The following is a 15,662-nucleotide window of genomic DNA, read 5'->3' on the forward strand; positions in this document are numbered from 1 at the left end:
TGACAAATCTTCATATACAATATATACTTCATTATTGATATTTGTCAAACTATTATAATGTAGACTATGAAAAGTAGTAATGAATGAAACTTTTAAACCAAAAACAACGTACAACTTTGTGGAAGTAACTCTACTCAACCATGTCTATTGCTTTCTTTATATCAAATGATTGCAAATTGTACTTTGTGATGATGTCTTAGCATAATGAGTTTATTTTAATATTTTGCTATCCACTTTATCCGTCTTGACTAAATCTGTCATGCATGTCTGCTAAATGACAATCCAACAAAGATGAAAACATTTTAATATTACTGTTGGAAGCTTGTTTTAATATAATTTTCTTTGAACAGTAGACCTTCCCTCGTTTTGGAATTATCAACATTCGCTCTGGGCATATTTGTTGATAACACTTTTGTAGCGTGCAGAATAATTTCAGAATTAACAAACTTTGTGATGCTGAATATATCTTGTCTAGGTTCCCCCCGAAATGTGGCATATGGTACTATCACACCATAAGCCTTGCTACATCTGTATTTTTAATCATTCAATTCCTATGTTTAACAACATGTGTGGAGTTACTGTAAGTGAAAAGTGCAGAATGAATAAGTCACAGGAGATCAATTGCACCATGTATCAAAATTAGAGATTTGTGTTTTGGTTTTGGATCTGAATCTCCCTTCATGTTTTGGATCTGGATTGGTTTTGCCAAAACCACCCTTTTGGGGGTTGGTTTTGGAACTGTATCTTGTTTTTAAATAAAAACAGCTAAAATCACATAATAACCAAGGCAGTTGGATGACTAAACTAAGCAACACAAGTGGGCAGCACAAACCCATGACACATCTAGGAGTGGCACTGCAGTGGCAGACAGGATGGCAGTTTTAAAAACTAGGCCCCAAAGAGCACATAATGCAAAGAAAAGAAGTGCAAGCTGGATTTGTCCTTGGGCCCTCCCACCTACCCTTATGATTTATAAATAGGATATGCACACTTTAGCAAACCAAGCATTCCGTGACAGGGTCTGCCACATGACTGTGGCTGAAATGATTGGTTTATTTGGGCCCCACCAAAAAAAAGAAGCAATTAATCTATCTCTCCTTGCACAAACTGGCTCTACAAAGGCAAGATCATCCTCATACAATATTAATTTTTCCCCACTGGAATCCACCATCACAGGTCCCTGGAGGCAGTTGCTGTTCTTCCTGGAGGAATTTATAATTAATTTTGATGAACCTAATCTTTTCTACATTTTGTGGAAGCAATGCCAATCAATGACAAGGTTCCCGGCTACACTAAAAACTCTTTTGGAGTACACGTGGGAAGGGAGGGGCAACTTAGGTAAGATAAACTCAGTTTGTGCAAGGGCCTCCAAATTGCCTCTTTTTCCTGCCAGTATAGGTATGGACTGTCTGACATGCCTACAGTACTTGCCAGTGGTGTAGCTACAGAGGGAGCAGGGGGTGCAGCTGCTATGGGGCCCAGGCCTTTGGGGACCCCCATAACAGCTGCATTCCCTGCACCCTCTGTGCAGCATGGGCGGAGGCTGTGTCAGTTCCCCCTTCAATGATGGAGACCCGGCAGGAGGTCGGCGCATAGGAGAGTGGTGGCTGAGCTCCCTCAGCCACTTGCAGAGAGGAGACCCAGCGCAGGGGATCGGCAGATGCCAGAGCCACTTGCAGGAGCCCCTGCGCACAGAAGACCGGGCACACAGCTAGGAAAGCAGTGACTGCCTGAGCCGCTGGCAGACAGGAGACCCAGCGCTGGGGAGAGGCAGCTGCCTGGGCTGCTTGCAAGAGCTCCGGCTCGGCACGCAGGAGAGTGACAGCTGCAAGGTCTCGGCACATGGGAGAGCAGGTGCTAGCGAGCACTAAGAGATGATGATAGGGGTGGATAATATCCCTGTCAAAACCCTTTCAAACCCCTATTGTCAATCACCTCTGCCTCCCCCCTAAGCCCCGTGCCTCGCGTTCCTCCCTCATAACTCTCTCCCCTTTTTCTACCCCCCTCTTTCTTTTTTTGCTCTTTCTCCATCCCCTTTTCTCTCTTCCTTTTTAACCTGTACTCTCTCTTCCTTGCTCTTATCTTTCTCTCCACGTGCACCCTCTCTCCTTTCGGTTTTCCCTGCCCCTTCTCTCTAACCCCCCCTCCTTCTCACCTCTCTCTATATATATATCTCTCTCTGCCTCTCTCTTCCCCTCTTTTTCCATAATTCCTCCCTTATCTCTCTCTTTTCTTCCTCTCTCTCTTAGATTGTTTCTCATTCTCTTTCTCTCCCTTTTTCTACCTGAAACCTTCTTTCAGTCCCTGCCTCTGTCCCTGACAACCTTTCTCACTCCCTGGGTCAAATGTAATAGCTTTCTGAGTTAAGCAGCTGTGTGGGATGCAGGCCAAACTCAGACATTTTCTTAAAACATCACAAGGGACGGTTTTGCATCGTTACTGTTTGACCCTTTAAAAAAATGTCAGAGTTCAGCTGGCATTCCGCATGGCCACTGAACTCTGTGGCTATTAAATTTGGCCCCATCTCTCCCCCTTTCTCTGCATGACACCCTCTCACTCCCTGTCACTCTCTCTCTCTCATTCCGTCTCTGCCCGACACCCTCTCTCTCTCTTATGACAATGGTGGGGGTAGGGGGGCCCATTCAAAATTTTGCTATGGGGCCCACAAAGTTCTAGTTATGCCCATGGTACTTGCTGTCTATAATCCTTCACTATTCTGTCAATAGTGACATCATCATATACAGTGACAGTAGACATGTTAGTAATTGTAGGCAGCTCCTTCAGTCCAGACCAGATGTCCAAACTTGCCCTGCATACCTCTCAGTGGTTCTGCTATTAAAATTAAGATTTTTCCTAGCAGCCCCAGTTGAGGAGAAAATGAAGGAGGATCTGTTGCCATGTTATGTTCCATTTAAGCTGACAATTTACCAACCAGCACCTCTGCAGACTTGTGTCCGCTGGAGAGAGAGATACATTGTAGGCTTTAAACCTAGGATCAAGCTGGGTGGACAAAATGTAGTGTTCTGATTTCAACAGATTGCCAATCCTTGAATACTGGCAAAGAGAATGGTAAGCTCTATCCACAAGTCCCACATACTTAGTGGAATAGCTACATTTGAGCTCCTCCTTCACTTTCCGCAGCTGCTTCTGCAAAAGCCTGATGAGTGGAATGACCTGACTCAAGCTGGCAATGTCTGAACGGATTTCACATTTGGATAGATTTAAGGGTTGGATAATCTTGCACAACATGGAAATCATTCTCCACTGCACTTGAATCAGGTGCATTCCCCCTCCTTTGTCTATGGCATAGGTGGAGGTATAGACTTGAATGGCCTTTTGCTGCTCCTCCAGCCTCTACAGCATATAGAGAGTAGAATTCCACCTCATTACTACCTCTTGCTTCAGGTGAAGGCAAGGCAGGTTCAAGAGGGTTTGCTGAGGCTCCAGTCTTTGGGAATCACTGAATGTCAAAAGTGGCCCAAAATAATTCAGGCCACTGACAGCATCTCTTACACACCCTATAATGTTTCAAAAAATTCTGCACCACCAAATTAATTGTGTGAGCAAAACATGGGAAGTACTGGAATTTGCCCAGATGTAATGTTCACACAATATTGGTGGTGTTGTCAGATATCACAAATCCCCAGGAGAGTCTAAGCGGAGTAAGCCATTGTGCGATGATCTTCTTGAGTTTCTCGCAGAGGTTCTCAGCAGTGTGCCTGTTACAGAAACCAGTGATACACAGAGTAGCCTGCCTAGGAATGTGAAATTGACTAAGATGGGAGTTCTATTTCACATTTGATGTTGCTACAAGCAACCAATCAGATGCTATCCATTATCTTCTAGAAGGTGCTAGATAAAGAGGAAATAGATACTGCCCATAGCAACATCTCATGTGAAATAGAACTCCCATCTCAGAAAATGTTGTTGTAGTTGGCGTTTGTGAGATGCTGCTTTTGATGCTTCTGCTCTTGTTGCTGTGTAAGCTATACATCTACCCAGTAGGCTGGAACAGTCATGTAGTCCTTAGTTTGCCCTGTTCCACTTGTCCACATGTCCATGGTTAAGTGAACAGTGGGTGCAATGGCATTTTTTAGGACACTCAGGACACTTTTCTCAGTGTCCCTGTACAGTCTGGGAATCACTTGCTGGGTGAAGTGGAATATAGATTAGATTTGGAACCGGGGACACAGTATGTCCATCTACTGTTTAAATCCCACTGCACTGATGGTGGATACTGGGTTCACTTCTAACACCAGCATAGTTGTTATGGCCTCAGTAATCTGCTTTGCAACAGGGTGACTGCTGTTATACTTCATCTTCCATGCAAAGGACTGTTGGACAGTCAATTGCTTAGTTAAAGTAGAAGAAGTGATCTTCAGATTCCTCTCTGGGATGACAGTCAACTCACAGCAGCAACAGCAACAGCAGCAGGTGTAGGCATAGCACTCATGGATCTTCTGGAGGAATCCTTGATAGGCGAGGAGTCAGTCATGCCAATGACATGGCCTGTATGACTATTTCTGATCCTTGAGGGAAAAAAATTGATGATGAGGGAGTTGGAGGTGCTTGGATACAACAGGAAAAAGCAATTTAGGTGTCACTGAACTGCTTACACTCTTAGCCAAAGTTTCTGAACATGACAATGACTTATGATGAATGTGCTGCAGGGGTCATATAAGGGAGGATGTTCCTAGGTGGTTAGCATCCTTACTCCTACTGATTACAAATTTACAACGTGGCGAGACAATTGCCTGGATATGAAATAATTCCAGCCCAAAGAGATGGAATTTTTGGTCTTTTGCCCAGGCATGACAAGGTTTTTTTTCATCCAATGACCAGTGCCTAATTTAAACAAATCACATCGCCTCATCATCAACTTCCTCCTCAGCATCAGATACACCAGTATCCTCCTCATCCTGGTGTACTTCTACAATGACATCCTCAATCTCAATGTCAGCAAATGGACTGGTGGTGCTCCTACCAGCACTAGCAGAGGGTGTGCAAATGGTGGAATGAGCCTACTCTTCCTGTACAGTTGGGAAGGTCAGGCCTAGATATCGCAACCATGGACATACTTGGACTCTCCTTGGGGATTTGTGATATCTGTGCTTTAAACTGTTTTATTTATAGAGAGGGAGGATTGCCATCTGCATAAGAAGCTGAACCTCTTAGCCTTTCCTTGCCACTTCATGTCATAAATAGCATATTGGCAATTTTAAGTTTCTCATTAACTAACTTTGCTTTTTTATTAGCATTACATTTTTAGTAGATGATGTTCAATGTCATAACTATTGGCAGCAGCTTCAGCACTAGTAGTAGGAAGTGGTTCCTGATCTTTACATTTTGTGTCCTCTTATATACAGCAGCACAGGACAGTAACACTGGGCCTATATACAACTGCACTGGGCAGCACTTCTGGATAAATATAAAGCACCACAGACAGACAGAGGTCCATCCTGCAACCTCTCCTATGCTGGATTGAAGATGGCACCGATTGGTGAGGATTTATATAGGATTCAAAACCTGAAAGAATCCGACAGTGGGAGGATGACATATTCCCTCATTCTGGGATTCAAATCTGGTGAGAAAATCCAAGCCAGGCTCGGATCCTACCTCGGATCATGAAGTTTGGGGGACTCAGATCTTAGAGATCCGAACCCCTCATCCCTAATAATAATTAATATTTTATCTTTAAAAGTGATAAAATGTATCTGCAATCAATCCTTTTTTTGTAACTGTATTTTACAGTACATGTGGATGGGACACAGTTATATGTATAGTTTTTGAGTAGCTGTACTATAAATTAGTAGTAGTGCTGTCTAATATTAAAATAGGGTATCCACACTAACTGCCCTTCCAATTACTGCCAAATCTCACTGTCTAGGACTCAATGGCATATGGTGTGACTCACCTATTTGAATTTTGGACTGTGTTACAGACCCACCTTGGAAGTGCCCTATATGCAATTATGTTTCCATGTCCCTAATAACTGGTCTAATTTCAATTGTCTATATATATTGCATCACTTGGTTGTCCAAACCAGAATCTTTGGTTGTTAATTATTATGTAATGATGTATATATTGTAGTTTGATGTGTAAAATAGTAATTATCCCTTCTTAGTAAGACAAATTTGTGTTCAAATGTAATAAATATAAATGTGCACTGACTCTGTGTTTTGGTTTTGGATCTCTTTTAACTGTGTTCTGGTGTTGGCAAAAAAAACTTTTGTAACGTGTTTTGGATCTGAATTTTTTTTAAATTGATAAAAACAACTAAAATTACGTACTGTAATTTATTCCTTTTTTGTTCCTAGAGTAATATTAACCTCAAAAACACTACTTTTTTTTAGTAATCTATAGTACATTTTAACCACCTCACAGCATACAGATCTCCTTTTTATGTGCTATGTGTGATGGGTTTACAAGCAATGCATGCGCATTAGAGTTGGTACGCTAGTACCTAAAAAACCTTAAGTGAGTGGTAGCTATTGTATGAGAAAACAAATAGCCTGTTTTAACATGGCCGCTAAACTATTCTTATGCCAATTGTCAAGTAATTTGATTTAAAGGTTTGGCCGTGTTTGAGAAAAAGCATAGAATAAAGAAGTTTTTATATATTAGTTGAGATGAATAGCGTCTAAGATTTCAATTCATTCTGCCATAGAGTATGGGTTGGGAAGTTAATTATTATTGCACTGCACTCTCTAATAAAATACCTGCATACCTGAAAATAATGTAGATAGCAAATTCTACATAATTTAAGAGAAGATGTGAGGTTTGAAAACGAAAAAAAAAATGACCTAAAAAGCCAGGAGATCCATACATGTGTCATGAGTACAATTTATGATTAATTGTTTATGATTTATAGATATGTTTTAAAAAGCAACACAACTGGCTTGTTATTATTTACTTAAAATGAAGCTACTGTAAGTGAAAACCTTACTGCAAACTATGAGCATCTTGAAAGCGATATTAAAATCAAAGCTTACTCACTCGAGCAAATTGCTTTGTGAAAAATTAGGAACACTTATCTATTGTCCTGTAGTTATAGTAATATTGAATAATGCCTATCATCCATTACAATAAATTGCACTTTTGTAGTAGATTCAATTTTAAATGCATGAAAAGACTTTGGCAATACACTTTAAAAAAAACTTTTCCCTTGACGCATATCACAGTATCAGCAAGACATCAAGACAAATGTTCATTAGATTTTTCATATTTTCATAGTTTTGTTCAGAGTTGGTAGGTGTGCTATAATGTCTAGACATATAAGCATATTGTTCAATAAAAACATGAGTACAGTCATTATGTTTTTCAATTGTTTAATAAGACCGCATCCAACGTGTTTTTCCAAAATACATTTGCTTTGATGGAAGAGTCTACAACTCCACATACAAACAGCAGCATAAAGATAATTGTCGATAATAAAATGAAAGCAACATTTAGGAATATTTCTATTTTTATATTTTTCTAGTACATGAATCTAAACTTCAGTGGTATAGTCATTTAAACATGACAAAATGGCATCAACAGAGAGCCATGTCCTACAAGTTATGTTTAACCAAACTTGAGGTTATGTGCAGTTATCAAATAGCAATTTTGAATGAGTATTGATTTGAGCAGTGCAATGTCAGCTCCCAGTTATGTACAGCATATACAGCACATTAATCATCCAGTGGATACTTGTTCGTTGCAAGCTCTCACAAGCAATGCCCATGCTACCATTTATACTTGTTTGTATAAAAATGTCAGTTTATATCTGTCTGTGGTTTCACCACAAATATACAGCTCTGAGGATTACATTCAGCACTTTATGTAGTTGATAATGATTATAATTCATGTTGAACAGTGTTAAAAAAAACACTATTTTGTAATGTATAAGATGTGGTTTAGAGAGCAGCATGTACAGTACCACAATATTATACAGTACTTTAAAAGCCAAAAGCATCATATAATGAATATAGAAATAAAAAAGTATACAGCAGCTTGCAACACACAAAGGGGCCGATTCAGGATCACTTGTTGCAATCCGAATTTGGCTCCGGCCCCGATGGTTGGTGTTTGTGCATGCACTTTTCTGCACATGTGCAAACCCCAGGAGCTGATGGCTTTGGTGAGTTACACACCCACCGGGCCATACACACCCGCCAGGCCCTGTATTTTTACTTGCGTGGATTTTAAAAGGAATAAAAACTTGTCAGGTTGATATTTGCACTATGGAGCGATCCTGTCTATTGTTATTTTAGATTTCTATTACCTGAGGAATCCAGGTGTTGGTGGAGCAGCCAGGTTGGAAAACTAACCTACAGTGCTGATTAAAGCTACATCCCATTTGGGTCAAAGACTCTTACATTTGTGGACATTACATTCACAATAATAAACTACTGTAACTCACCTTAATATACAAATAATCAAATAAATAATGGGGTTTTAGTTCACAAATTGATCAATGCATTTAAGCTTGCAGCCCATCGCCAAGGGACCCCATTTCACTGCAAGTCCTACAGTATACTAACAACTGGTCTCTTAAGAACCTGGCAACTGCTGACACATTATAGCTAAAATGAACATGTGCTTGATTCCTGGTTTAAAGCTCATCTGCCAACTAACCTATAGTTTTTAAAGGTGAAACAATCACCAACAAAACTCCTGAATTAGCACTAAAGGAACAGCTGTCACAGGTTTAAGGTAAATGAGCTTACCTGGGGTGCTTAAGAAAGCAATGATCACAGAATGGTTAATTAAAAATTAACCCAAACCCAGTACAGATTTCCACAGCACTTGACATTCCTATAATTGGGGTACAAACTGCACTCGCCAACCCCAGGTTGGGGTGCAGTGGCAGGGCTGCCAAGAGAAATCCTGGGCCCCAGTACAACAATGTCCCAGGGCCCCCCTGAGGCACCTCAAGGGAGAATAAAACGTAAGTATAAGGCGCGGTAATGGCATGGCACTATGGGGTGACACTACCAGGACAGCGCTAAGTGCCAAGACAGAGGCAGCAGGAACATATGGTAATGTCAAGGGAGCAGCTGTCTTCATAAAGGGCTACCCGCCCAAAACGTTGACTCACACTACCTGTGTCTGTTACTTTAATCATGTGTACCTGCCGCCGTAAATTAATTTATATATAGAGATATATTATACATATTATGTAATTTATATATAGAGGTATATTATACATATTATATTATAATTTATATAGAGAGGTATATTATACATATTAAGCCAGGCAGAGGCACTTACTAGCAGTGTTTTGATACTGGGTCTCAGTTTTCTGTCAGCAGACAGTGAGCTCAGCCTCTGAGCTCCTCCAGCTCCACAGCACACTGTCCTTCCCCTTTCTGGTGTCCCATAGGCAGGCTGCACGCTGCAGCATCCGGTCCCAGCTGCTGCAGTCTTCTGCTCCACAGTGAGACCTGCGAGATGATGAAATCTCACGAGAGTCTCTGACTGTGCATGGTGACGCCGTCGGAAGCTCCGCAGCGGTTGGTGGAATTCCTCTGCCTGCACTCCCTGTCTGACTCTGCACACAAGACTGACAGACAGACTGTAAGCACCCACCCGCTCGCCGCGGCCTCTCCCGTCCTCCTTTGATGTACCGCCGGCGGCGCCGCCCACTATGCAGAAGCGCACTTGCTGGGACAAAAAAAAAAGTTATTTTGTGTGTTCTCGGACCCGGGCCCCCTGATAGGCCTGGGCCCAGGTAAAATTTACCCTCCCCCCCTCCCTCTCGGCGGCCCTGTGCAGTGGCCTTGTGACCACATGTTCTAATAAATACAAATACAGGGGCACAACACTCTGGGCCTGGCAACCAAACATGACAACACTAAGGCCCTCATTCTGGTTTATGTGAAAATATAGAAAGGGGTTTTCTTCTAAATGGCACTGATGTTAAAGATATCTCACATGTTGCACTTCCCTATTCAAGGATATACCTCTTTCTAGTAGCCAAAATATTAGTTGTTTAGAGAAAAGTGAGAAAAGAGAATAGCAGAGGGTTTATAAAGTAGTGGTGAATTATGCAAAGGGTACAAATAATATTTCCCGTTTTATTGCATCTTTGCCCTTTATGGGCCACCATATGTTGTTAAAACATATAAAAGAGATATAGAAAAAAGAATAGTGTAATACGTCCTATAAAAAATGTATTTAACATAGATACTCCATAAAATCTAATTTCCCATAAAACATGAGGAGACATCTTCAAGAAAAAATAGGATGCAGACTTTTACCAGACAGACGTATAAATGAGGCTCATCAGATTTTATTTGGTGAACTAGGATCTCCGGATGACTCAGTATCTGCTTGAGAAAGGAACCAGAGAGGATCAATTCAATACATAAGATCTGATGTTTGTCTGGTAAAAGTCCCCATCCCAATTTTTTTATTGAATTTGTTTTCTCATGTTTTATGGGTAATTGGAATTAATGGAGTATAAATGTTAAAAAAAAAATTATATTGGATGTATTATGCTATTCTTTTTTCTATATCTCTTGTATATGTTTTAAAACATGGTGGCCTCATACTGGTTTGTTCAGTAAGTTGCAAGGATCTCACCGAGTGTCTGAGATGCCGCCTTCCAAATACACGCCCCCGTCCGCCATCTATTCCCCTCACTACCATGTGAGGGGATGTTTAACGAGAAGAACGAGGAGAAATCATTCGATTTTCAGTGGTAACTGACTTTTATTTGCAAGCGCCGGTACAAAGAAGGGGAGGGGCGGCTGACTTCCTGTGACATCAGCTCCCTCACCCAAGCCATTTACAAAGAGGAGCTGCACATACACAGAACAGACCATGCACATGTGCAGTCCCCAGGGGCGGATTTAGGGATGAGGGCGCCCCTAGGCACAACAATAATGTTTACTAAGTAGGACAGTTTATAGGGGCAGTATCTGCATGTCCTATCCATTTGCACTCTATTTAAGATGGAATATAGTACAGTACAGTGGATATTTTGCAGTTATTGGTACATTTTGGGCTGACAGTACTATCACAGGCATCCAAGTGCCGCCCCCAAACATGTGCCGCCCCTAGGCCGGTGCCTCATGTGCCTAATGGGAAATTCGGCTCTGGCAGTCCCACAAACATTGGGATAGGGCCGAACTCGCACTCTTGCGAGTGTACCAGAATGACCCAATATTATGCTGCCATCGAAATGACAGGGCAGATTTCATCCAAACGCAGTAAAGGAGGCTAATATACATATTTCAGCACTTTACTTCATCAGGCTTGTGTCTTCTATAGCATTGCAAGTGTATTTTTAATCTTTAATATGTAAATGAATTCCAAAAAGATAGCCAGCACAGATTCATAGCATAATGAAATTGTCAGTTTCATTTTAATCTAAAATATTTAAAATTAAACACAACTATTAATGAACTTTTTTTACCTTTTTGAATGCCAGTGTGACATCACTGACTTAAAAATAGAATAGCAAGATACTGTAAAGTACAATTAAACATAATACATTATACAACTAATAATCCCAAAAGTATTTGCCAGACACAGTATAGGCGAATTCTATAAAGTAACTGTAACTGTAGTCTTGAGCTACAGTATTTGGTCATCCTATCAGCCAGAAGGTGTATATAGCTGAGGTACTCAGGTTGTAACTGTAGCAGTGGTCTGATGCAGATTAGGGACTATTACACAGTAAATCAGCAAAGGTTTAGACAAATTAAAAACTCTCTATGTAATTATGTTAATAGGAAAATGCTAGACACTGTTCCAAATAATTCAATATTCTGGCAATTAGAAAGTCACTTTGGCAGATATTTATGGTAACTGAGGTGCACTAGTTGTTCCAAATAATGTCATATTACAAACAATAAAATTGTTCATTTCTCTGGTTTGCCACCCTTACTATGCAGATCAATGATTCCCATTGTTATCAATGACCATAAACTGACTTTATGGAACTGCCTAAATGCAAACAATGTAAAATATATATGATTACTAGTTCATATTTTTTTCTAAGCTATCTTTAACAGCATATGTAGTCAGATAACACAATGACTACATTAATGCCATGGTTTCTAATAGCTGCTGATAAAGAAAGCATGATTAAAGGATAGACATGGTTATTGCATTTATTGACCTCTATTTCCTTCCATAATTTAAACAATTTTAAGTGTAATAACACGTGTGACACCTGCATTTATCCTTAAAGTACCGTTCTGCCTCTAGGGACTCACATATCAGGGGCTCCCAAAACTTGACATTTAAAGAAAACCAAAAATTTACTTATCTAGGTCCCTGGTGCTTCAATCATTTTGGACATTTTAGGACACTAACATGTGCATTTAATTTTGTATATGAAAATGTTTATATACATAAATATATTCAACTCTATAATTCTGCACTTGCATCAAAACAAATAAACAATTGCTTGCGGTGGTGCTCCTCCTGTGATCCTCACGTACAGAGACAAGAATATAAAATGATGTATCCAATAGAAATTTAGAGGAGTGCACTCACCACTTATTCCAAGGTATTTTCATATATCACACAACAGGTCTGCAAATGTACCAGATGTCAATGCTTCGGCTCCCAAAAGCAATTATCAAGACAAAGGACTACAGGTACATCAGGTATAACATATGGCAGGCAGCAGAACTTTATACATTTGCTAAATCTGTATGCTCATTATGCTAACATTAGATCCATTGAATAGTTGGTATATTTGTTGACATTTGGTGTAATGGTGTGAATGGAGCACCATGCATGTTTAATTTCTATACGAAAGAGTGAACCACAATATTGAAAGCACTTCAATTTTTTAAAAGGTGTAAAAGAAATAAAGTGAAATGTAGATAGTTACCGTATGATAAGGGAAAGGTTAGCCATGGGATAAACATTTACAATTCTATTACATTGAATATGACACATATATATTAAAACTTATTTGTTATATTTTTCAAAATCAATTCAATCTTTAAAAAAAAATATGGAACAGCTATGGGGCAAACTGTTCCCATAGTTATACTAACCTTTTTTTATTATGGAATGGGAAGTTCAGAATATACGCCATTCTCCATAAATTGGTTATAAGATCTAATTCTGTAAGCAATTTGTTAACGTTCTTTTTCGGAACTGAAAAGAAAATATTGATGGTGAAATTTCTCCAATAACAGCTACAGCCAGTTTTGGTTGTAATCGGATGAAAATAAGAATGGGAAATATGGCAAATTTACTAAGCTGCCATTTTCTCCTGATTTGTATTTTCCGATGGCATAGCCATTCAGATTTGGCTGCCTTACTTAATGGCAGCCAAATACGTACGATGCGGCAGCATCACGTGAATCAATCAGATACATGCAATGCTGCCTTGTGTAAAAGATAGATAAATATATAAATAAGATAGATAAATAAATAAATTTAAAAAGGTGCACGGTCCCCCTGCCCAAAAATAACCAGCCTCAGGCTCATTGAGGCAACACGCAGACCACTCAAGACCTTGTGCATATGGTGTTTGCAGTCTGTATAAGGTATGTATTGATCTTTATGTTATCCTTATGGGGAAGCATTTCTAAAACATTCACCTCCACCATATCGACATCCATTCTCATTGTGTTTGCATTGCGGTTCTGCTACAGCATGCTGCTATATGCTGCAAGGCTGTAGCTGGACACATCTGTGGTAAATATAAGTTACCAAACTCCCAGATCCTGCAGGAGAGTTCTGTTTGAATTTATTATCTCCTGATGCCCTGCATCATAAATCAATGTCCCACATTATTTACTGCATACAGGATGCCACCAAGGTATTTGCCAAAGCAGTGATTTACTGCAGTCCCTATAACTTCTATTTGGGCAAAGCAGACCCTAATGTTGATTCTCAGCAAACCCTTCAGTGCTTCACAAAATTCTACTACCAACTAAAATCTTGCTGAAAAAGGATGTCATGCTCCTGCTCAGGCCTGTATTGGGATTTCAGTATGCTCCACAGCTGGGATTATGTTTAACTCAGCATCAGGTTATTGCAGAGTTACTGTATTTTAACTTTTTATTATAATTTGCCAAAAATTGGCTGTGAACCTCAGTATGATCTATTCTAACTTTTGACAAATCTAAATTGGGACCTGCCACATCCAAGGTGCAGCCAGCCCAAAAAGGAGGCAGGGCTAAGGAATGAGTGGGCATGGCCTCGGGTTGAGTGGCATGGACTAGCACCATGATCCCGTTTTTAAAATTTTCAGGGGCCTACCCATTGCTCCAATAGCAGGATGGAGCATTTTTCTAGAGTAAATATTCATAATTTTGTTAATCTTTTGGCATAGGTAAACAACTTTTTCAGCTCTATAATATTCCTTCTGTAGTGTGGGGATCAGAATTGCACACATAATTCCAGATGAGGTCTAACCAAAGCCTTGTAGAGAAGTATAATTACATTGTCGTCCCTAGTATCCATGCCTTTTTTTTATACAAGATAGTTTCCTGTTGGGATTAGTGGCCACACTTTGACACTGAGCTCTGAACCCCAGTTTTTGTCGATTTGAACTCCTAGATCCTTTTCTAATTCTAATTTGCCCAAATCTAGTCTGTTTAGGTTATAAATTGCACCCTGGTTATGTCTTTCAAGATACATAACCTGCCCAATAATTTAGTTAATCCACTACCACTCAAAACCGTTGAGATGGTAGTGGACTTTAGGAAGTAAGCTGTTGGTGTTCCTCCGCTAACAGTTGCTGACAGTGTGTTGTCGTTAGTGTACTCCTTCAAGTTCCTAGGAACCACAATCTCCTGGGACCTTAAATGGGGGCCCAACACTGATACTATTGTTGGAAAAGTGCAGCAGAGGTTATTCTTCCTTAGGCAACTGAGGAAATTCAACATCCCACATAAGCATCTGCTCCTCTTCTACTCCGCAATTGTGGAGTCTGTACTATGCTCCTCAATACTGGTCTGGTAAAGTTCCGCCAGCGAGAGAGACAAATGCAGACTCCAAAAGGCAGTCAGAACTGTGGAGAAGATAATCGGAACAGACCTTCCCTCTGTCCAGGACCTGTACCTAATACTAAATTAATTGAATTATATATAGTCCACTGGTGCTGCCTGCACTGAATACTGTGAATAGAGGTTGCCAGTATTATTTACTCAGTCCACTGTTGCCACTGGCAGTGTTACTGCCTAAGTGTACCTACCTAGTAGTACAACTACATACTAGGCTGCTATATATAATTTAATTAAAAAATAATACTTGTGCTGCGTGGGACTGTAAAAAATAATTCCATGCTGCTGGTGCACTGACGTGTGCCACTGAGTGCCACTGCCAAGCAGTACCTAATAATAAAATTAATTATTATAAATTCTGCTGCAGTGCCACTCTTACATGAGCCACGTGTTTGTGCCGCACACTTGTGTGGCTTAGCATAGTTATCCAGCTACCTCGGTGCAACCTTTTGCCCTAAAAACAATATTGTGAGGTGTGAGGTGTTCAGAATAGACTGTAATTTAGTGGAAATGAATGTTATTGAGGTTAACATGGCGTAGGAGCAAAAAAATAAAAATAAAAATAGATTCTGCGATTTTAGCAGTTTTTATGCTTTTTTAACAAAAAAATCAGAACCCAAAACCCAAAAAATCCAAACAGAAAACACTTAGGAGGTGTTTTGCCAAACCCATTAGAACCCAAAACCTCAAGCTAATCAG

This window comes from Crinia signifera, chromosome 5 (assembly GCF_055691185.1).
Source record: "Crinia signifera chromosome 5, ASM5569118v1, whole genome shotgun sequence".
Taxonomy (NCBI): domain Eukaryota; kingdom Metazoa; phylum Chordata; class Amphibia; order Anura; family Myobatrachidae; genus Crinia; species Crinia signifera.